The sequence below is a fragment of the Lissotriton helveticus genome, chromosome 10, assembly GCF_964261635.1.
Source record: "Lissotriton helveticus chromosome 10, aLisHel1.1, whole genome shotgun sequence".
Classification (NCBI taxonomy): Eukaryota; Metazoa; Chordata; class Amphibia; order Caudata; family Salamandridae; genus Lissotriton; species Lissotriton helveticus.
The window spans coordinates 474,476,086-474,497,869 of record NC_136071.1 but is presented as its reverse complement, the minus strand read 5'-3'; the positions used below and the strand labels follow the sequence as shown (position 1 = coordinate 474,497,869).

Below are 21,784 nucleotides of genomic sequence, written 5' to 3'. Positions count from 1 at the left end.
CTGACTCACATGCAAGGTTAAGGCAGGTGGCCGAAAGCAGCCTTTTTATATTTGCTAACCAAGCAAACTTGTGAGATCCCTGGAGATTCATTACTTCTTCTAGGCCATCAGCATATCTAGATAGCTCAGGGGTGCACCAAAGGCGAGCCCAGAAAAGAAGGGGACGCAAGCCGATTAGATCCTTGATTGAGCGGCAGCCCAAGTCGCTCAGGAGGGGTTTGCTAGGAGTTCCGCTGGGAAGTGAAACAAGCTCTCTAAAGAACTTATTTTCTGCTATCACAAGGGCATCTACATTATTGAAGCCTCAGAGCTCGGCTCCATATAGTGCGCAGCCTACAGCCTTTGAAGCATAGATCTCCAGAGCGGGGGCGATAGGTCTGGAGATTGAGGCTCGGTGCTCTCTCCCAATAACTCCCACAACCCGCTTGTGACTTAGGGTCATTTTTTCAATATGCGGCTGCCATTTCAATTTGTCCGAGATTCTAATCCCCAGGTAGTCAAAAACTTTAACACGCTCTAAAGGCACCCCATCAAGTGTAAGCGTGGATTTAACCGACCTGCTCGGATTAAAATACAGGAGCTTCGTTTCGGTGGTGCTGATTACTAGGCCCCTCAAATTACAAAAAAGACAGAACCGATCTAATAGCTTCTGTAAGCCCGCCGGACCTTATCACCGGCCAGAACAGGGGCATCGGCATTGATTTCTGATAGAAAAGAAACCACCCCATTCACAAATAGCGTGAATAGGGTTGGAGCCAGGACGCATCCCTGGCGGACACCTCTATTCACAGGGATTTTGTCTGTTTTTTGATCCTGGGTGCCCCACCTGATACGAGCATAATTTCCATCATGCATGCGGGCCAAGAGGTTCAGAATGGGCGGTGGGAACCCCATCTCCCGCAAGACCATCCAAAGACGCTCTCGGGGAACCAGGTCAAAGGAGGTCTTCAAATCAATGAATGCGAGGTAAAGACCGCCCTTGCCAATGGTTACAACCTTCCAGTGCAGTAATACCAGCCTAAAAGCCTCGTCAATTGTACTCGTGCAGGCCCTGAACCCCGCCTGGCATTGCGAAATGATAATATTCTCCTCCGCCCACAAAAAAATCCTCTCCAGGAGAACCCTGCCAACCACCTTTTGACCAACGTCAATAAGACTTATTGGGCGGTAGTTGGCAGGGTCCCCCCTGGGCCCCTTCTTGTAAATGGGGATCACCTCAGCCCCTTTCCAAGAACTTGGGACTGGTGAGCCCTCGAGAAGGGCATTAATCAGAAGTACAAAGTATATGGCCCATTGGTCAGCATTGGCTCGAAACAGATCGCCTGGTATTCCGTCCTGTCCCGGCGCCTTAGCTGGTACAATTTTGTTTATAGCCACCACCTCCTCATTTTTCCCTACAGGGTCAAAAGAGCCTGAAAAGGTCAACATAGATGCCGTAGGGTGCCCACTTCTCTCTTTAGCCTCGCTCCCTGCATACATTCTGCTAAAGTGATCAAACCACTCCCTGTCAGTGCTGTAATTAGGGATTTGATCCGGATCACAACCATTGGATTTTCTTACCAAAGCCCAAAAGAGCTCGCCATTCTTAGACTGGCTCGCTGTCTTCAGGCTAGCCCAGTGTGATTCCTCCCATGCCCTTTTCGCCTCTGAGGTGGAGTCTTGCTAACCATACCTCAGCGGGATTGCGGGTTTTAATAGCAAGGATTAATATGGACTTTTTCCTCCTGCAGTCCCTATTAAACCACTGCTCTACTGGTTTCCTAGTTTGTGGGGTACTTTTTAGGGGCATGGGTCTACAAAAAGAGAGAACCTATCAGGTCAGTTGTTTCAGCATAAATGGTCTCCACTCCAGGGGGCCCCACCTCATTCGTACAGGCAACAGAAAGTTTGAGGGAAATATTTTTCTACAAACAACTGCTTATGAGTTCTGAAAATACACACATTTTCATCTTGGATATGTGCTTTTCAATTTTGTCATACAAATCATATTTCAACTAAGCAAACGTTTCTATTGTAGGAGTCTGGGCTGCACACAGGAGAGCTACTCACAAGCTGCTGGAGAGCTACTGGTAGCTCACAAGCTACTCGTTGGAGATGCCTGCTCTAGAATGTCTATTTTGCAGCTTCTTAAGTAATTGCTGCTAAGCAAACAATGTTTTAATATGCAAGGGCCCTCTTTTCAAAGTACAGTGACACTGATGCCCGTCGTACTACATGGGCTCACAGCATGTTATATTAGTGTCCTCTTCTACTGTAAAGTTGTTAAAGATGCCATACCAATATAACCTGCTACCTCTTTATCAGTTGTCAGTAAATGAGGTACAGTTAGAGGACTGTTGCTCAGTGTTTACGAAATGGATGTTAGTCAGTGAGTGCAAACCTGGAGGTCACTTACTTTAAATTCTTATCATGTATGTTGTATCATCTGTTTTGTGACAGGGTCCCATTTCTCAACGCACATTCCAATCAATACCTAAGAGGGGGAGCTAGAGCTCTCCACGAGCTGCATTACTTTGAAAGACTTCTCTTTCTCCAGCTCTTCCTTTCTAAAACATTGTGTTGTCCTGCAGTGTTTTAACGCCTTAACCGCAGCGTTTTTTCCGCCACGGTGTGGGCGTTCTATTAGGTGGGCGGGGCTGCATCGGCCGTTGGCCGACCGCAGCACTAGCGAGGTAGTGCTCCCGTCGGCCAATGGCCTACGGCAGCACGCAAGGGGTTAAGTATGCTTTAGCTGTGGGAAGAGGCATACTTTCTTTCACTGTAGCATAAACCACTATTCTTTCTCCTCATTAGCAGTTGAGAATTTGGTCAAGTGACAGATATCTTGCATTAAGTTGCCCTCCTATGTTTAGACTTATTTCTTAGTTCTACAATTGTTCTAGTAAAGCCTTTTTTAATTAAATCATACTTCGGTCTGCAGATCTGCGGATTCATTCAATGTTTAAATCTGTGTTTTTGGGCCTATCTTTCCCTCTTGTAGGTCCTATTCCTCTTTGATCTTATCTGAATCGGTGTCATTGGGTAACACATTAATACATTTGAAAAAGTCAACGAATGTGTGAAGGGGATAAGTTGTCTCCAGAGGAATGTATTGTCTCTGTATCATGAATTCCTTTTAGGTGGTTTTACTTTTAAGGACCTTTTCACTTTTCATTTTGTATCATCACAGAGTTGCCCATGATTTTTGTCTATGAAAGTAAAAACTACAGTCTAGAAGAATGAATTTTTATATTCATTTTCGAAATACAGTTTGTAGAATGTAATTCAATGAAATGTATTCTTACCTTTGCCTTATCCCGAAATTTTGCATCCAGCTCGCAGATTACTGAGATCATGACTGATCAGTTCACCTGCAATGCATTGCATCACCGCAACATTGTATAATGATCACGTGAATCTATTTGAGAATGTTTTTGTTTTTTTATACTAACATTTTTAACAAAGAGTTATAAACCAAATATAGCAAAATTGTCACTGTGTAACATCGACCAAATATTCATCATTTATGTGGTGAAATCATGAATTGGTTACACTAATTATGGTACTTTGTGTAAATGGCTTCAGAATTACAAACATTTACAAACAAATCAAATTTTTCAGGTGTCTTAAGCACTACTATCCTAGCAGGAGTGGAGCATTGGATACAGATGAAAGGGAAAAGCAACAAATAGTCTTAAGGACGCCTATCAGTAAGTAATGACAATCTTTTATTTCTGATCTACATATGAAATATTCACACACATATTTATGTGTTTATTGTGCAAAAATATATGGGGATTTGTGTATGCTAAAAATCCACATCAGAGGATGAGGAGAGAATGAGAGAGACAGGCAGAGGCCAAAGACCAAGGCCAATCTATCCTAGGAATCTGTCCTCACGTTTACAAGTTGGTAGTTTGGAGTCAGAACAGTGAACGTGCCCAACTATCTACTGTGAAAAAAACCGCACTTGTGAAACGTTACAATGTCAGCACTAAGTACTCTTTATATTTCTCTATACTCTTCTAAATGTTGCAGTAATACCTTGTGGTAAGGGTATTATCGCCGCTAGGTACTTCCACAGTATTTTATCAGAATGACATAAATAATGCTTTGGCCAACACCATGATATGACAAACCACAGATTGCAGAAGAATGATCAATAATTTCTATTTTGGTAGATTGAAAGGAGGTTCCACGTTTTCTCTGAAGACGTGTTTTGATGGAGATTTGAACAGCTGCAGCAAGTTCACAACAGTTCAGTTAGTAATCAAAATGTAATATCCAAACACATGTAATAAAGTAGAGAAAAATGAACTTCGAAGCAATAATAATTCCTTGATTTACTTAGCTAAAAATACGTTTTAAAAAATGGCATTTTAGTAATATTCTTTTTTTAACACAGTTAAACACCAAAATTATGGTCGATATTACAACAAAGAGGGCTGTACATGAGTGATAATGATGATAAACATGACTATGTCAATACCTTCATGAAGATCTTTGATTATGGGAGAGACTCAGTTCTCTACCAGCATGAGATAAGGCACTGGTGTATTCTTGCACCACTCATATCAGTTAAAGCCTCTTCGTTAGTGATAATTACTCCGTGGGAGTTGGCAGTTAAGTGATATAGTGTTCATTTCTTAAGAAGACAATTAGAATTTAGAATACCCCTCCTTTCTACTTGAAGAGATTGGTTTGTGTACAGGTTGGGGGCTCCCTATGCTCAACATCCTATTAACCCATCTGTCTCCCGTGAATAGCTCTGGGGCTACCGGTAGCTCTTCAGCTGCTAAAATGTAACTCACATTTATGGAGACAAGTGCAGTATTTCAGTTAGATAGTCTGGAATTAAGCAGCACTAACCTTCAGACAACACGAAGGAGACAGTACTGCTCAGCCCCAAATCCTCAGAGGAACAGCAATCGAAAACAATGACAGAGCTCAGCTACCGCACACAATGTGACTCGCATCATGGATGTGCAACATGACAGACCTCCATATGGCAAGGTTGCAAGGAGATTGGTATTGTTGCAGACCCCACGTTGCAGTTAAACTTTATGGCTGTGAGTACAGTGTTAGGAAAGAACAATGACACCTACAGCTTGAGTGGCTTATGTGCAGATTTCCTGAAACAAGGGAGCTGGTTGTGTTGGCCAAGTGTGGAGGCAACTCAAACCAAGGATAACAGGGGCTGATGAAGGAGCAAGACATATAAGTGGCTAACCAGCTCTGGGAGATGGCAGGGAAATGTGTGTGTGCATATTTATGTACCTATGTGTGTGCGTGTGTGTGTACCTGTTGTACTGACACTGCCTGGCAGACACAAGTTCTCCCAGTTGGCAATCCCTGACATCAAAGTTCACCATTAGCATTTGGAGACCAGCAGTCGATGTAATCCTTGTCAGAATGGTGATCATTTGCAATGGTGGACCATAGAATAGAGGTACCCTAAATCATATTTTGAGTTTTCCTGACCTTGACTGCCATATTGGTGGCCTCCTGGCATATTGATGGCTATTCTTTCTAGATTGTACTCAATATGAGTCTCCAGCTCTGGCATACTCATAGCCATCCTTGGAATAATGTGGTAATTTCTTACTTAATTGTGGATGTGTAAGGTATAATGCTGTCCACAACTGGCTTTGTCGTGGATATCCTTGGTATATTGTCCCACTGTCTAGTCCCCCAGATATTATCCCTAAAAAGAAACTTATTTTTAAAGCAGCATCAGTTCCTCTTGGAACATTGGCTTATTTAAAAGTAAAAGAAAAAGAAAAATCCACCAAAGGAGTGAGTGTAAGTTGTTCCTTTACTAGCACCCTTCCCTCTTTGTGTAGCCAATGTAAGCAAGTTAAAAATAACAACGTTCCTAAACACTGGTTGCCAAAAAGTTGTTGCATAATTTGCAACTTCATTTTGTGAATTTTAGTATCTGATCCATAGTGACTTAAAATAAAAGGTTAGTTTCAGACAAAACGAACAGTTTGCTTCAGAAAAGTTCAAAAAACTGTTTTGGGAATATCTTTACTAAAAATGAAAAAACAATTACAGCATAGCAAAATGTTTATTTTGTGCGACATTTATAAGCTGAAGTTTGAAGCAGGATAACTGCATTTTCAAAATATATAGCAGATAGTTGAATGCTAAATTATGCTAAATTTGAAGTGGCCACTGCTAATATTTGTTAGTATCTTGTGATAATGTTTCATTGATTAGAAGTAGATCCTATATCAAAGGTGGTGTTTCTCATTTCATATCAAAAATCTAATTTTGGAAGTTGGGGTTGAATTGTTAATTTGATTTAAGGCACATTAGGTAAATAATGTAGATTTTGTAGTAAGAACAGCCAGCGATAGAAAGTTATGAATGTGTTACTTTAATCATAAAATATGTTATCTTTAAACATGACTATGTAGACATCACAATCTATAACCGTGTTTGCTAAGACCAACACAGTAACTGCCACATGGATGGAAATGTATTTCACTCCAATGCACTAGAAATGCTTTGAAATGTTGTACAAAATGAGTCATCTTACACTAATTGGATGTGAGAGATTGGATTGTAAGGTGAGTGGGTTGTGATCCCTGGTCATGAAACAACCACAATTCTTGTCAGGGCGAGACATAAGCCAACCCTAAATATAACCTGTGCTCAACCCTCTGGTAGCTTTGCATAGCGCGGTCAGGCTTAACTTAGAGGTACTGTGCAAACTATTTGTCCAACACTTCAAACAGTGATAAAGTGAAAACACCACCAAAAAAGGATCCCGCGCCAAGTTAAAACACATAGAACTTTCTTTAGTAAATAAGACAAGACCAAAGCAACATAAATCCAATCAGTAGAAAAGGAGATATTCAAATTTGAAGGTGTTAGTGAAAATAATGCTAAAAAGCATAAAGCACCATCTGTAGGTATATGGTCATGCCAAACTAGACTAAGCCACAAGTTCAGGCTAACAGTGATGGTGTGCAGGCTAGCTACAGCGAACCAGTTAGGCCCACTGAACAAAGTACCTTGAAACCTGATTTTACAAGCCTTGCGGAGATCTGCATTGAGGATGCATTGCACAGCCAAGGAGAAGTGTTGGTTCAGAGGATCCTGTTGACAGGGCTTGTGATGTGAAGTTCAAAGCAGAGTACACACTGCATAGTCAGGACAATGCATCGGTTACAGGGAGCAGTGAGGCCGAATTGCAAAGTCTGTCATTGAGGCTGGAGTCACTGAGGGATGCGAGGGCTTGCGCCGAGGAAGCATCATGCAGCAGTGGTTCTGAAGGCATTGTGGACTGTGGCAATAATGCAGGTCTTTGCAATGCTTTAATCCACGCAGCAGTGGAGATGTATAGGTTTTACTAGATCCACAGAGGCTAGCTGAGCATCTTAAGCCTGCTTGCAAAAGTCGAGGACTGGGCTAGCATGACTTGGCAAGGTCAACTCACAGATTGCAGAGTTTAGGTGCAGAGGTAAGATTGTTGGAAGCCTTCAGATCAGGTGGCAAGCCAGCTAGGCCTTGTAGTCACTCTGGGTTTAAGCGATGCAGGTCTAGTCCTTCTCACACAGGAAAGAGGTCAGCAGGTCCACAGGGCAGCAGTCTTGCAGAGCATCAGTCCAGCAGAGTGGCAGTCCTTTTTAGTAGTACAGCAGTCCTTCATCCTGGCAGAGTATCCACAAGTCCAGAAGTGTACTGAAGAGATTGTGTCTGAAGTCCAGTATTTATACCCAGTTGTGCCTTTGAAGTGGGGAGATGCTTCTAGAGGTATGCCTTAGAAGTGCTCAGGTGTCATGCCTTCCAGTCCTTGGCTGCAGACTAACTATAGAGGATATGCAGCCTTTTGTATGGAAACAGGACACAGCATATTCAAGTGTAAGTGGGGCTAGGCCCAGCTCCTCACTCCCATCCTGCCAGTGAAGGCCCATTTAGTCACACCTAAGATTCCCATTGTGTGTCGCTGTCTTAGTTGGAACTCACAAAGGTCAACTGCCACCAACACCCAGTCATCCGACCCAGAGACAGGCTGCAGGCACTAAATGGCTAAGACAAGAAAATTGTAACTTTCTAAATGTGGCACTTTCAAAATTATAATTTAAATTCTGACTTCACCATGAGATTTAATTTTTCATTACAATACCATAGAAATCAAACATGAAATGCTTATCTGGTCCTATTTGGAAATGACACTTATAAAATATATTAAGGTAACTCCAATGTTCTATGGGAAAGTCACGCCTTGCAGTAGTAAAAAACAAATTCACTACCAGGACATGTAAAACTTAAAGGTACTTGTGCTACTTTTTAAATACTTTGCACCCTGCACTCTCGCCTGCCCATGGCCTTGCCTTGGGGTGACCTATATATTTAAAAAGGAAGTTTTGGACCTGGCAAATGGTTTACTTTTCCAGGTCGACATGGTAGTTTAAAACTGCAACATACAGCCTGCAATGGCAGGCCTGAGAAATGTTTCAAATGCTATTTAGGTGGCTGGCACAATCAGTGCTGCTGGCCCATTAGAATAATTTTATTTACAGGCCCTGGGCACAGGCAGTGCCACTTTTCAAGGGACTTTAAAGTAAATTACACATTCCAATTGGGTATAAGCAAATCTAACATGATTTAAGGAGAGCGCTTAATTCTAAGGTCACCAAAAATGAAGTCAGTAAAAATAGGAGGTCTGAAGACCAAAAGTTGGGAAGAAACCACACATAAATTGTAGTATCTACCAGGTACCAACTGCGATCACAAAAAGCAATTATATTTCAGTCTATAATTCAACCCGAAGGGTTGCATTGTTTGTAATTCTTTAGTCCCAAAAAATTCGGCCCTTGCCAGCATTTATGTGGATCAATTCCAGGTTGCGGAACAATACTAAGAGAGTGAATTGAAGTAGAGTGATGTTGTGTCTTGCTTCCATCCAGTGCACCGCAACGGTTGATTTCACAGATTGTGCCTGATGCTTCTCTTATGCTCTCCCACTCGGATTTTAACTTTTCTTTCAGATCTGCCAACATACATTTTTCTGCGTGGGCATTTGAGTGCATAGATAACATTAGCTGTATCACACGTGCTGGTGTGTTTCAATTTGATATTAGAGCCTATCGAAGGATGTACAAACAGGTTGCCCACCTTCACATTATTGCAGTGTATGCAATTCCTACATTTCTGCATACCCTTATGTTCTTGCTTTGCTGATGCTTGTGCTTGTTATCTGGAATGCAGTTCGTTAAAATCATGTGAACGTTGCATAGCAAAAGAAGGACACTGTGGAAACACGTGTTTGAAATCTGGCTCAGTTTGGATGATCTTCCAATGTTTCAAGATGATTGATTTAATCTCCTTGGATTGCATAGAATGCTTTAGGACACAAATGATGGGATTCGACCGATTGGTTTTGACACTGCTTAATAATGATTCTTTAGGAAGTTTTGCAACTAATTCTAGTGCCTTGTTGACCACGTTTCTAGGATAATACTGTTGTTTGTATTTGTAAGCAAATCCCTCAAAAGTCATATCAACTTCATCTGGGTCTGAGATAATCCCTTTGAGTCTAATGAACTGGGACTATGGAAGGTGTTGTTCAATGAATTTTGATGGAAGCTCTTGAAATGTAAAGCATTGTTCCTGTCAGTGGCTTTGGTAAAGACGCTTGTTTTAATGATACCAGAGTCTATTTGAATGAGTACATGAAGGAATGCAATGCTGTGAGGATCAATTTGATGGGAAAACTCTATCTGATTGTGGATTTGATTGAGTATGGTGATGTTGTCTTCCAGCTTGCTTACATCCCACTTCAAAATGATCAGAATATCATCTATGTAGCTTTTATACAACACAAGATGTTGAGTCCAATTCTGATTTGTCAAAATAAATTTGTGTTCTAGTTTGGCCATGAATATATTTGCGTATGACAGGGCTCCTGCAAAGCCCATGGATGTTCCGGTGCTTTGGGCATAATATTCTCCCTCCCATTCGAAATAACTATGATACAGTGCATACTGTAAAAGCTCAATGAGCAGCACCTTCTCCGCGCCAATGTCATCATGATTTAGCAATGCCCGTATGATGGCTTCCAATCCATCTGCATGTGGTATCGAAGTATATAACGCAAGACATCAATTGTGCACAGATGCCAAGAGCTTATTTCAGCAGTATCAAGATCATTTAGTAGGTTCAATAGTGCTGTAGTGTCTTAAAGATAAGTTTGCCAATTCTGTACTATAGGCTGTAAAAAAAGTCTAAGTATCTTCCAATTGGTTCAGATAGTGAATATAAAACAAGAACTGGTCGCTAACATGTTAGGATGGTTAAGGTGGACTATAAGCTTTTATTCTTAGTGTAATCCACAATCATAATAAAGAAAAGGCAGAAAGTTAAGGGACCATTTCTGACAGCTCTTGCTGTGCAAAAATCGTGTAGGGCAAAACCTGGCGGTGAAATATTTGATGACGAAACATGGATATCCATTTGTGCCTAAATCAAGTAGGATTTAGAATAAGCCAGTATCTGTAAGCTTTTTTTCTTTGAAGATTTTATATATGATGTTATAGGTTAGGAACGTTGTACTATTTTCTTTTCACAAGGAAATTATATTTTCTTTTAGTATCTCTTTCACATAGCTGTTCAAATGATGTATGCTATTCTCACCACCTGCAACACCACTTGCTCCTTTTCCATCGGGTAGAATATAATATATGTTAATCACATCTTCAAGAACCACACACATATATTGTGCATACAATTTGAAACCTTTTACATTCCTAGCTCTAACGTGAGAAAGAAAAACGTTTTGAAAAGTAGATTTTAAATAGGTCTAAATGTTGGTATTGCCTTACTTAAGACAAATCCTAGGCACTAGTCTAATAGTATCTTCTACTAATATATTTCCTACTGAAAAAGGTCAAAGCAAAGTTCACAAAATATTGCTATCCCAGGTAACTAAACGGATGTGTAAAAATCAATCTATTTTACACACTGAAACTTGCAACAGTGTTAAATAAATCTTAGCTACACAAAATGACAAATCGTCTCTACATCAAGTCTACAGTCAAATAGTCAAATTACATGACACAAGCATGTATATCCACTTGATACTCCCATTACACAGTCTCAGATATGTATGTTCCATGTACAGATTTAGCTTTAGTATACGTGAGTCCACAGTGTAATCTCCATGATCCAACCCACTGCTATTCGTTCAAGAGTTTGTTGCTCCAATATATGGAAAAAATTGAGAATTTTTCTAGCATGTCAATGTCATTCTTGCTCTCGTAGAAGTATATTTCTTCTGCTTATTGAGTTGTGTAAGAAAGAATGTAAGAATTAACTTTATTGCATGTTTTTAAAAAAAACCTTTGCAAGGACCAAAATATAAAATGTTTTGCTACTTATTAAATTGATAAAAGTATAGATAAAAAAGTAAGACTTATTGTAGTTAGTAAAAATAAGACACTGATAACAATGATAAAAGAGTGCCCAGCCCTCCAAATGTCCAAGTTCTCTTGTTTGTACCCTGCTTCGCAGGTACCTTTGAAAGCAATCCCTTCAAAATAATAGTAACCAAGATTATGTATTGCAGACTAAAGGTGTCCAGCCCATGCGCACCGTCCTTTGTTTATGTTCATTATGCTTTTGCAGTTCCAGCGGGATTTCGTATGTCAAGGCGCCCCTAGCGCAGGAATTCTCATTAATATGTAGGTCCATGGATTTATACCTCTGGCTGGGGTAGCGATCGACACCTCCCTTCCCCAGGTTTTTTTGCTGCGCAGTCCATAAACCTCTCCAATGCGCACTTTAACTGTGTGTTCCGTGGATCGAAGCAGGCCAGTACTGCAGATCTACATGATCTGACTTCCTTGTTGTTCCAGGCCCTCCGTAGGAAGATCCTTCTTTCTTTCAAGAGGCTTGGACACAGCCACACAACGTGAATTATGTCCTCTTTATGGTTGCCGCAAAATCGACATGTCTCCAGGGCTTGATTTCTTTTCCATTTGGGAAGGTGGCAGGACAAGTTAATAACCCCAAGCCTTAATTTTTAAAAACAGAGTTTAGTGCGTGCATTGAAGGTGCAGGTTAAATAACTCTGAGGTGACAGCTGGTTGTATGAGGTGAGGGTCATCCAGCCATAGCTTCTTCTTGCAAGGGTAGCCTTGTCTTCCATTGAGGAAAGCTTTTTTGCGCTTATTTTTGCTAATCTTTTAAACTCATTTTGGCTGACGTGTAGATCCCATACGTCGCTCAGGCCTAGGGTTTTTAACCCACTTGACAGATATCGATGCCCCGCTTGCCATCGTTTTGTATTCATATTGGACCATAGATGTGCTGCTAAGCTGCCCTCTTTTGATAACCTCAGCTTGTGGCAGCACGTTAGGAAGTTCATCATTCTGCCCTATGTGTGCTTGCAGATGCCAAATTCCAATCTGATTTGTGCCGGTGATGTGAAAGATGGTAACTAAAAAACTGTTCTTAAAATGTTTGCTATGTTTATGTCTAATTGACCGCTGTCCAATCCCTTAAGTGCCTCACTTCCGTATGTTAGGGTTGGGATAACTTTTGCCTGTGCCACCTGTAGTGTTGGAGCAAAGGTTGGGCCAAGTAATTCCTTATGAATGGAACTGAGAGCAAATGCTAGCGCTGTACCTTTCTTTTTTTGTTCTCCCATGTGGTTTTTGTATCTTCAGTTATTGTTGAAGAGCACTCCTAGATACTTGTGACATTTGGATTCTGTAATTCTTTGAGAGTTTAATGCCCATGACAGCTTTTTTGGCCTTCCTGGGCGGACAGCCAAGATTTTTGTTTTCTTATTGTTTATCTCAAGCTCGTTCTTGTGTGAGTATGCGGCAGTTGCATTCATAAGTCTTTGTAGGCTCACCTTTGTGCTGCTTAGGAGAACCACGTCATCTGCATATAAAAGATTTGACAGCTGTAAGCTTCCTAATTTAGGAGCATGGGAATTTACTGTGTTCAGGGCTGCCGGAAGATCTGCTAGAAATAGATTAAAAAGTGTGGGGGCCAAGACACATCCTTGTTTCAGTCCTTTTGATGTGAAGATAGGTCTTGACACTCTGGAGCAGTCACCAATCTTAATCCTGACCCATGTGTCCTGATGCAGTAGCTGTAAGGCTCTAAGTAGGCCATCTGGGATGTTCAGAGCAAGAAGCTTCTGCCACAACTTTCCCCTATTGACTTTGTCGAATGCTGAACTAAAATCTATGAATCCCATGTAAAACGATCTAGTGCTGAACTCCGCCTGATCTGACAGACACGAGAGAGCCATGAGGTTGACCATAGTGCCCGTTCCGCTTGTAAAACCTGTTTGGTTTAGAGGGATTATTGAATGTTCCTTGGCTCAATCCCGTAATGCATTCAGCAAAATCCCGGCAAAGTACTTGGCTTCATTATCAATGAGAGCAACTAACCGATAATTGCTAGGGGATTTTTTGTCCCCTCCTTTAAAAATTGGAGCAAGGATCGATCCTCGCCAAAAGGGTGGAATGTTGTTCTTTGCTAGAATGGAAGTGAATAGTGGTGCTAACTTGGACGCCCAGATGGCTGGGTCCTCCTTGAACAAAGCCGCTGGAATTCCGCCCGGGCCTGGAGCCCAATCTTTCCGACCTTTTTTTATATGCCTTCCAATTTGGTCCTCCGAAACTGTGCTGTGCTCAGTGCAGTTGTCCTGGTTTTGTCACTCTATTCCCTTTTTGGTTTTTATACTTTTGTGGGAAAGCTCAGCCATTGTTGACCTTATTTGAAAGCGGTTTATAAATAAATTTGGCTCTGCCAGAGTGTTGCTGCCCTTTGTGCTGGTAGCCTGATTCAGGGAATGGTCTTGTCGGTCGTTTAAAGGGCTGTGTAGAAAGAAGTACCACTCGGACTCCAGTATGTTTGATGAGGCAGCTTTTGGGACACGACCCCCAAGACAATTTACAGTACGCCAGAATCTCGCAGGGTTGTTTGACCTTATATCTTGATATAATTTGGCCCTGAAGGCGTTCCATTGTACCCTTCGATGTTCTCTTTTTGCTGCCTTCAGATGTCTACGAGCTCCCCTCAATTTGGTTATAATTAATGTGTCCATTGGCTTTGTTTTTAGTCCCATCCATAGCCGGTTGATACTTTTTTTGACGATCGTATCACTGGATCCCATGAGATCGACTGTTGGGACCCCGTCGCTTTTCCATGCATTATTGGCTTTGCATATCTGGCTGACAGCTTACTTGTAAAGCTGGTCCAAATGGCAATTTGATCTTCAGTTGCCTCACAGATGTTCTCTATCATTTGCTTTGCATCCTTTGATACTAACTGTAGGTTGTTGACTGAACACTTTATACGTTTTAAGTTGATCGCGAAGCTTTGAAAAGCTGGTGCACTCGCCTCATCATGTTGCACCATTCTGGAGCTAAGCAGTATTTCTTGAGGACTGTGATCGCTTTCAGGTCTGGCAACTACTTGATTCAGGAGAGAAAGATTAACAAAAGTGTAGTCGATTAGTGATGCACCGGTGTTTGATAAGAATGAGAGGCCAGGTGGCTTATCCGGATTGAAGCGCCCTTTGAGCACTCTGAGGCCCAGATGTTCCTTGTAGGATGCGTCCTTTCTGGTCACCCTTGCGCCATCCGGGCCGATCCTGTGGGGGTATATCCAAAGCACTTTCCTGTGATTCAATTACCTTGTTTTTTTGGAGGTCTGACATTAGCCACATATTAAAATCTCCAGAAAGAACATTATCAGCATTTGGGAGCCCTGATCTCATTTTTAGAACTGTCGCTGTCAGCTCTTCTGAGAGTTTTCGCCTGGATGCGGGATTTGGACGAATGTACACGTTCAGCAAGTTTGTGGACCTCGGCTGGCCTTGGGGGGTATTAAAGGAAATTGCCACAGACTGGAAAGAACGGGAAGGGCTTGCGAGATTCCATGATGTAATTGCATTGTTGATATCAGAATAGCTAGACCTCCACTGCCTCGTCCTGATGATTTCACTTTATTAGCAGGCGTGTGGTGAGTTTTAAACCCTTCCAAATGCTGCGGCTCTACCAGCCATGTCTCTTGTAATAAAATGATCTCGAATGACCATAGGTAAGAGATCATGGATTCTTCTCCCAGTTTGTTTGATAGTCCATTTATATTCCACAAACAGACCCTTAGTGGGCAGGCTTCTTTTTCCTTTGTGCTGCTGCTTTGTCAGCGTAGCAGCCGGGTTGAATTGAGTGAACCCGCCAACCATGACCATGTACAGGTCTGTTCCTTTCCTCCTTTTGATTTATACTGACCTTCTCTTGCCTTTTGGTCTTCTAAGTCAGGGCCGGGAGTCTTGTCCCGGGCGCTCCTCAGGACCGAGTAGACCTTTCTCTGGTCAGCTCGTAGGTGCTCAATGGCTCAGATTTTCTGTAGGACATACGGGTATCCTGGATCCCTGCCTGGAAGTATAGTGATGCCTCACTGATTGAAGGTTTCTGTATGGGTAAAATCCTATTCATTACCTCACTCGTGCGCCAGGTGACCTTTGTTGTTTCATTTATTTGCCCCAGTCCTGGTGCCATAAATTCTATCGAGATGATGTTTTGTGAGGTTACAACTTTGGACAAACCAATGGCTTCTATCAGTTTAATGATGTTCCCGTGGTTTAGAATGTCGCAGCTGCCTTTGAACTTATACTCTGGATATAGGAGCGTAACGGTTGTAGCTCCGTGAGAGGGGGCCCTGACCCACCCCAGTTGAAGACTCTGGTCTTGTCACACATTGGGTTGGGACTGATTCTGTCCAGGGTCCAAGTATTCCCCCCTTCATTGTTTTCTGTTCAGGTGTGAGAGATGAACTTTTCAATGCTTTAGGGCTCTTTTGAGTTGAGTCACAGCCGTCTTGTCTTGCGCCTTGTCTCCTTTGTCCAGCACCGATGATGAAAAGTTATCCCGATGAACTTTGGGCTAGCTACTGACTTGGGCCTGATTGTGTGCTTTAGTGCTGCCTGGCGGCTCTATAGGCGTAAGATCTGATAATGGGCCTTTGGTTTTGATACTCGGCTCAGACGCCCCCCCCTTTGCTTGAGTGGATCTGATCTGCTCCTGCTGTTTCTTTTTTCATTTCAGGGGTGGTCAGCCCATCTGATACTGCTTTGTGCGGCTTGGTGGAATTTTGGGGGTATCTGTTCGTTTGGTTTCCTCGTCTGTTCTTATTAGGCTGTTGTGCCCGATTGGGACGGCTCCTTTGTGTGTGTTAAACAGTGGGTAAAGGTTCCGCTCTTGCCTGGGCCAACAATTCTTATTGCGGCCTTTTCGCTTCTTTTGTCTTTTCCCCTTTCTGTTAAGATCATCTGAGTCTTGGTCAAAATGAAATGGTGGGGTAGTGTCTTCTTTGCCTGCGACTAGGAATTTTTGGTGGTCGGCCATTATACTGCCAGTGGACGGCATTTCTGTAGATGGTGTTGTTGCCCTGATAGCTGCCAAGCAGGCAGGCAAGTTATACTGTAATGTATTGTGATATATTGTGGTATGTTGTGATTGAGCAATTGGCGGTCAGTAGTCAGCCTCTGTCGTAAGCCACCATGCCCCACCGCTTGCCTTTCACCATTCACCCTCCTCACAACCTCAGTCTCAACCGCTTCAGCGCTTCAGTACTTATGTTGAATGTATGTAAATGTATGAGGTAGTTTTATATTTTACTGCATTAATCCCACCTTCCTTGTATCCCTATACTAGCTGTAGTGCAATCACATGGAGGAGCCGTGGGCCAGAGCTCTATCCAGCCGTCTCTTCTGTTTTGCTCTCTTTGCTCTTTTGGCTGATTCTGGTTTGATGCCTTCTTTGTTGCCTGATAACCCAAACGTGCAGGTGAAATGAAAGTACTATGATGGTTTGAAGAAATGCCCCAGCCCCAAGGCAAGAGTAACTGGTGTAGTACTGCTGTAACCGTGCTCCGTGTGGCCCCCCTGTGCTCCGCTGCCTGCTGAGGGCTCTGGTGCCTTCGGTCTTGTCTGTTTTTGATCTAGATCCGGGGGGGTACACTATAACCCACCCTCAGACAACGAGGAAGCGTGTGCTTGGGAGCTGTGCTGTAATCGCCGGAGGGAGCGAGCTCTTTGAAAACGGAGGAAGAGAGGAGGGGGAGCAGCGGGGAGCAGGGAAGTGAAAGTGGCACAGATGCGGTCAGCCTGCGCACCTGGCTCACCGCTACCGTTCACTGCCTACCGCCTCAGCCCCTGTGTCGCCAGCTGCCAGTGTCAGTTGCTGTTCTCGCCGGTCCCGACCTCCGCTTTCTCCGCTCCTGCACCACACTGCCCACCGCCTACAAAGCCCACCGCCCATGCAGCCACAAACTGCCCCAAACTCCTCGCCCACCACACCCGCCCCAGCGCACCCCGCCAAGCCGAGCCGCGAGAGCCCGACAGCCCAGCACAGTCTAACAGTCCAAGAGGCCCCCGCGGCAGGGCGAGCAGAGGGCAGCGGAGCCCCAGGCGCTCCAACCCGCCCCAACCCGCCCACCCAGCCCACTCGTCCAGCTCCGATGATCCGCATAACTCGGCTTATTGAGTTTCCATTTGTATATCATGCAAATTGTACTCCACCAGGCTCTACGGCTATACTCAAAGTCAATTGTTGCTGGTAATTTAATCAGGAAGCGGGGCCGGTGGGCCACACACGCACACACATATGCTCTCACTCACACCCATGCATTCACACGTACACACACACCCATTCACTCACAAAAACACATATATACATACATACATACATGTTCCAAACATTAATAAAACCTAAAACCTACTGGCTGCAGCATATTAGGTGGGGGGAGGGAAGCCTGCGAGGTTCCTGGAAGGTTGGGACTTCTGCCTCCTCTCATTGGCTGACCTTTGGTCAGCTGGTGAGAGGAGGCAGCTGTCGGACATGGTCCTGCTTAGAGGATTTTCCTTAAACCTTTTATTTTTCCTTCTCCTCATTTTTCCTAATTCTCTTTTTGTGGCTTTAGCACTCCGGGATGCTTTCCCAGTGTAATGCAATGTAAAAGCACACACACCCTTCCTACCCATGCTAGGACGTGCTGCTTACTTGATTGGTATAGGTGTTGTACCTCCAAGTGCCCTTTAAAAGGTACAGCCCATACCAGGACAGGTGCTGCACTGGCTAATGGTGAGACGCAGCACTGTTTGTGCCCCCCACCAGAAAAGCCTTTCAAACATGTATCAAGCATGTCATTGCAGGCCTGCGGGTGCGCAGTTGCGCCTATGATCAGGTTGTCATTTCTAACTCATTAGCTAACCCTGAGTGGGCCTTCCGCTACATCACCCCTAGAGTTGAAGCAAGTGGTAGGTGAAAGGCAGAGCAGGTACACATGGGTGTTCCCTGCCCAGGTAGTGAAGAACCCACATGTGGGTTTTCCCTACCTAGGAGGTTGTCCCTTCCCATGACACAGCACCAGGGTTTTGCTGATTCTCTTTCAGTAGCCTTAGGGTTCTGGGCACTGTAAATGCAGTGTGAAAGTGTGCACGCCTTTCCTACAAATGTTAGTGAGTGGTGCTTGCCTAATGTTTTTGATCATGCCTCAAGCCTGCCATTGCAGGCCTCTGGGGTGTACTTGCACCTACAAGGTTTCTAAACATGTGTCAAGCATGCCCTTGCAGGCCTATGTGTGCTCAATTGTACATACACTCAGGTTGGACTTCCTAAACCACTGGCTAATCCTAAGGGAACCTTTCACTACTACTAGGGCACCCTAGGGGTAAGTCTTAAGGGATGAAACAACTGGTAGGTGAAAGCCAGAGCAGGCACACATCTGTATTCTTTGCCCACGTAGTGAAGAATACCCATGTTTGTTTTCACTACCTATGAGGTGTGCTCTTCTGATAGGTTAACATGAGGGAAGGGTTGAAATTACTTCAGGCTGCAATAGTGGCTTACAGTGGAAGAGCCTCATAATGTTTCCTATCATTGGATTCACAGTGACAAACCCTGTCCTGTGGTAAGGAGGGATTTGTCATTAATAGCTTAGAAATGGCACTTCCTGAAAGTGGGCGTTTCTCTGTTCTAAACCCCTTTGTGTCCCTTTTAGTTTGACTTCTGTCCACCCTGGTGGCCGGGGGAGCACATCTGTGCATTACCCAGAGACAGCTATAAACATTTTGCATACAACTGGAATGACAGACCTCAGACCTCCTCTGCCAAGGGAGAGTATGGCTGGCTAGATTGAAGGGAGAAGTTTTGACACTTGGCTTCTGGGAAACCAGATCATGGCCCCACTAAAGATTAAGATCTGCACTCCATGGCCCTGTGGCAGACAGGACTGAAATTTAGGGGAGACATCTGTGGTTCAAAGGGAAACTCTCGGAGTCCACCTAACTTCAAAGGCACACTGCAGTATAATTCAGCAGGGTAGAGATACACTTGTGGGGATGTGGAACCTGAGATGCAGGAATTACTCAGTGCACACTGCCAGAGGAATCTGATGTGTTCAAGGAGGATTATTGACATTGGAAGGACCATACATCCTTCCTGAATAGTGGCTGGCCTAGGCAGACTACCTGGTGTTGTGTGGCATCCTGAACTGTGCTCTCCAAGGGCTTTTTTGGCTTGCCCCCTGGTCTCTTGTGGAGGTCACAGGGACATCAAAGACCTCCCGTGAGAGACCCACACTGTCTACATGTGACACCTGGAGAGTGGTACCTTCTTAAGTGCCCCCATCGTGTGCTGGTTCCCAACTGGTATCGCGACGTGACAGTTGAACTAAGTATTGTGCCTTGAGACCAGATTGCCTGGTGTGGACCCTCAAACGTATTGCCCTCATCTAAAGAATGCGGCCTCTGCATCGTGGGACCTCAACATGCATAAGCGTCTTGCCGGTGGTGAGCGGATTCATGGGTTGCAGGACCCTGCTTTGCCTGCTTCATCAATTGTGCTGCATCCCTCTTATGCGACAAGCCAAATGCATGCTCATTGCGTGAGGTGTCAGATTTGCAGGTTGCGACCCTCAGAGGTGAGGGCGTACCCATAGTGGAGCCTCATTCTACCTTGCATTGGACTGATGAACCTGCACCTGTGTGTGTGACCAGAATTGTCTGGTGTGATCCGTATCAACACGCACCAGACGTTGTGCCTCATTTCCAGGGAGGTACTGAGTTTGCGACTCTTCGTTGTGTGTGATCAATGCTATCTGGTGCGATGCATATCAATGCACACCAGACATGGTGCCCCATGTGAAGGGATGTGTGGAGGAGCGGATTCATGTTACCTTGGGGCTGGATTGCCTGGGTGATACTTTGATGGACGTGCGTCTGACGAGGTGCGTCCTTATTCCAGAGGCTCCCCTGCTTCATCCCCCATTTATCGAATGTTTCTATTGTGCCCTCAGTTGAATGGACCAATGGCCCTCTCCTCACCCGGCCCTGACGGCTTTGTGTTGTCATGTAGTATTGCCCGGATAGGGCCTGGGTGGTGCGAGTAATTGACTCGGCTATGGAACGCTTTCAAGAGCGATCATAAGCGGATTAAGAGACTACGTGACTCCCCCTGTTTTTTGCAGAATTGGGCAGGTGCCGGAAGTAGTGGCCAAACGCCCATTAGTTGACTGCAGCCTAATTAGCCCTGCTACCTACTTCCACCTTCCCTGGGACTCTGACTGAGTGTGATGCTGGCCGAGATCAGCCTAGTATCAGGGGGAGGGTTTTCTTTATTTCAAGCCTGCGGGTGTAGGGTAGTCAGGGTTCACTAAATGGTGGAAGAGGGCTTGGGCCACGGGGTCTGCATGTGTATTATCAACTGACCTACCGGATATCAGTTGCACCGCAATACTGTACTGTATGCATATGTGTAGAGTGCGCTCCATACAGACCTGTCTGATATTCATGGCACTGCGTATCGGTGATAAGTATGGGCGCAAAATGTACGAATTTTCGGCAATTTCGCGATCCGCAAATCTTGCGAAATTGCTTAAAATTTCGCGAATTTGTGAGCGGGCGGATTTTTTTTTGGGCCCACAGGAAGCACAGTTAAGACAGGTGCTCGAGTTGACGCTAACTTTGTAACCATTTTAGAATGGCGCTGGCTAGCCGCCAGAGTGCTTGCTGGCGCCATTCAAAAATGGTTACAAAGTTAGCTTCAACTCGGGCACCTGCCTTAACTCTGTAAGTGCTTCCTGTGGGCCAAAAATTAAACCTCAACAGGAAGCACTTACAGATATAAATAAAGCAGGTGCCCGAGTTGAAGCTCAAATTCAGTAACGTTTTAATCAGCCCAAAACATTAGTGAGCACGGTTGAGGCTGGGCAAGTGTGCTTTAACCCCATATCTGCCATCGAAAATTATCTGTAATCCCCGACGGAGGTCTTTGCATCCCTGAGTTTCTCGAGCGCAATCCCCGTTTCTGTGACCAGGAGGCTGCCTTCTCCTCACCTGCTGCCCTGCTCGCTCTCTGACACTTTATACACAAGGCATGTTGACACGCATAAAAGCCCCACACCACACACTAGTGGTATCAAACGTCTTCCCGTCCTTTCCCAACTATGATGGACAGCTCACTCAAGGGACTTCAACGCCTTTTGGGGCTGTGGAAAAGTTACAGGCACGCATGGTCAGTGGAGACAAACCTTCTGGCCCTACGCAGCTGCAGTGTAGGAAAAGCACTATCATTTACCCAACGAGGTAGCACTTACTGGATTAGCCAGTAGAAAGTACTCCAGTTGAGTAGAGGTATTGCACAAAATGGTGGCATCTTAATGGATAACTATGCAGGGCAGGATTCATTCTGGCACGAGGCTCCTGTCACAAAAATTAAACCTCAACAGGAAGCACTTACAGATATAAATAAAGCAGGTGCCCGAG

At 44.2% G+C, this 21,784-nt stretch overlaps 1 long non-coding RNA gene across 1 annotated transcript in view; it reads left to right on the top strand.

Annotated features, from left to right (window-relative positions):
- The window catches only part of LOC144785340 (uncharacterized), a 4,610,862-nt gene that overhangs the window by 3,605,505 nt on the left and 983,573 nt on the right, over nucleotides 1-21,784 (top strand). The window contains exon 11 of the long non-coding RNA XR_013601832.1: nucleotides 3,601-3,689. This is a non-coding gene — a long non-coding RNA (uncharacterized LOC144785340). The remainder of the gene's footprint in view (nucleotides 1-3,600; nucleotides 3,690-21,784) is intronic.